Source organism: Meles meles, chromosome 4 (assembly GCF_922984935.1).
Source record: "Meles meles chromosome 4, mMelMel3.1 paternal haplotype, whole genome shotgun sequence".
In the NCBI taxonomy this organism is placed as follows: Eukaryota; Metazoa; Chordata; class Mammalia; order Carnivora; family Mustelidae; genus Meles; species Meles meles.
Window position 1 is genome coordinate 120,271,342 of NC_060069.1, and position 2,958 is coordinate 120,274,299.

General features: G+C 36.5%; 1 pseudogene; it reads left to right on the plus strand.

The window, feature by feature from the left end:
- The first annotated feature begins 1,440 nt into the window (after positions 1 to 1,440).
- On the plus strand, positions 1,441 to 1,794 carry LOC123940553 (annotated as a pseudogene).
- The last annotated feature ends 1,164 nt before the right edge of the window (positions 1,795 to 2,958 follow it).

Genomic DNA, 2,958 nt, shown 5'->3' on the forward strand with positions numbered 1-2,958 from the left:
ACTAAAGGATGAATACTTTCATATATTCCTCTCTATATGTTTATACCTCTATTTATTTTATATATTTACATGTAATTATAATATTTATTAGATATATAAATACATAATAAGATATTATACTTAAATAAATACATGTAATATTTATCTTTTCAGTGTGTCTACTAACTCTTGTTCCCCAAGTTCATCAAATAAGCTAACAGCCTTATGTAGGACAGAGAATAGACTCACTATAGTTGTTTCAAGCAGAAAAGAGCCCAATATAGGAACAAGTTGCTTACAGTATTGTTACAAGGACTGAGAAGGTGGAACACAGGGAGTGCCTTGTAGATTTTGAAAGCAAGTCACTGCACTTGCCACTCAGAGGTTAAGAAGTATCTATGGGTTACTGCTGACCTCTAGCTATCCCAGAACCTCAAATCAACCAAAGGGTGGAAGACAAAATCTGGCCACTGCAAACTCAAGTCAGCTAAACTTTACATAGGAGCCACCCAACTTCAAGAAGAAAACCTTTGGCCCTCTTCCACTGCCCAAGGTTCTTTTCTGAGTGCATCTCACCAGAAAGACTAGAAACCCATCCAGAAACCTGGTTACAGAGAGTCTGGCAAATGTGTTAACCAGCAGAGTACAGAAGAGATAAAAGGTCAATGAGAAATAGAAAAATGCAAAGAAATAATAATAAAAGGAGAAATTACTTCTCCTTAATTGTAAGAGTTTAGAAAAGCAACCAACAGTGAGATTGTGTTTTTTTGTTTGTTTGTTTGTTTGTTTGTTTTGAAGGGTAAGAATTTATTATGTGAGACATTTGGAAACATCACTACAAGCAGAGGAGAATGAATGTTCGAACTACAGAGGTACAAAAAACCAAGATAATGTATAGTTAGGTTAGTGTAATTGAAGTGTAAGCTGCCTGTCAGGAGCAGGGAAAAGAGTAACAGCAGTAACTAATGTTGGAAAATCCTCAGGAAGGTTAACAGAGGAGAAGACAAATTGCAAAGGAATTTTATCTTCACAGAGAGTAAGGCCATTAGAGAGGGGCATGATTAGTTTTCTGCTTTACCAAGGATGCACAGAGAGGGCAGAAACTGGGATATAAATAAAGAAAAAGAAATCCACTTCTAATATATACACAAATATTCTCCTATGTTCACAGATGATAATTTCTACATAGACACAAATAAGAGTTTTGTATCCTAATTAATTTGACTATGTTTTGTTTAGATCTACCGGAATTAGAGGCAAAACAGACAGATTCCTACTTCAGGATGGTAGGCCTGAAAATTGGCCAAGTCTGAAATAAGCTAACATATCAGATAATATGGACATTAGAGTTTTCATGTATCTTAAAATTATGGAACATTTTCTGTTAAAAATAAAATCTTCATTAAAAGAGGACTATGAACGTTTTTCCTTTTCTGGGAATGGTGTCCACAGACATTCAGAATGGTCCAGCATCTGACATATTGTTGTAGACTGCCCTGCAATATAGTCTCCAACAAAACTAGGTTGTCCCAAATACCTGGTAATAGAGTTTACCTTTATACCAAGAAGCACAAAAATCTGCATGTGGCTGGTGCCCAGGCCAACTTTGAGGAGTTTGTGTTATGAGACCTAAAGTTTGTATGAGATTGTCTAAAACAAAAATACACATCTGCAGGGTCTAAGGTGGTTTCATGTGAGTCAAGTGTGTTCCTGACAGGATCAAGTGTGCTTTCCTTATTGAAGAGCAGAAACCCATTATGGAAGTGTTGAATGCCCAAGCAGAGTCAGAAAGCTAAACAAAAAAAAAAAAAAAAAGAAAGAAAGAAAGAAAAAGAAGGGGTTCTTTTTGACTATAACAAATATAAATAAACAAACAATGACTCTCAGAATCATTAAAATGATCATTCAACTAAAGAACTTAACCATGCAATCAAAATAAAGACTATGATACTGCATACTATCTCAAATTCCTTAGTAACACAAGGTTAAGATAATAAAATGATGAATATTGACCAAAAAAGAGCTCAGTCTGCAACTCTTTCTTCCATTGATCTTCCACTAGTCAGTCCCCTTCCTCTCACCTTCATTGCCTTACCTCTGCCCTTCTTCCTGTTTCCCAGGTAGACACACTCCTTTTTCCAGCTGTTTAGACTGTTGGCAACAAGGCTTATCTGCTAAATCCCTCTTAAGGAATTACTCCAACCCAGTAACTAATGGATGCTGCCCCATCCCAGCCATAGTCTGATAACTGGGCTCCAGAGCTTTCTGGAGGATCAACTGAGGTATATTTCACAATGACACTTCAATTCAGATTAGTTTTTTCTCTCTCCAATCTTGATATTCCTTGATAAATTTTCTCACACATATCTCCCTCTTGGAGTCTTTTTTCCAGGAAATTTAACCAACGGCACACAACATACAAATATGCATACACATACTCACTTCTTAAATGGGCACACACACACACACACACACACACAAACACACATACACAAACCTATTTCGTTGCTTGTCTTTCTCCTATAAGTATTTTTATTTACGTTGTGGGTATGTTTGGGAATGAAGAACAGTACTCCCTACACTAGACCCTTTCTCTTATAAGATAGGTCTTCACGATTGGATACTCTCTAACTAGCAATTAGTCTAATGCCTAGAAAATAGTGAGAACTCAAAAAATATTGATGTTGAATGATAGGTTGAATTAAGGAATAAAACCTGATTTAAATCAAGCCATCCTTTCTGTTTTCTGTCTTGAAAAATCCTTTTTTGTTATTGTTGTTGTTAAGGTTTGGAATAGACTGCTGTCCAATATGGCAGTTACATGTAGCTACATAGATTTATTTTTTTGTTAAGATTTTTATTTATTTATTTGACAGACAGAGATCACAAGTAGTCAGAGAGGCAGGCAGAGAGAGAGGAAGGGAAGCAGGCTCCCTGCTGAGCAGAGAGCCCAACGCAGGGCTCGATCCCAGGACCCTG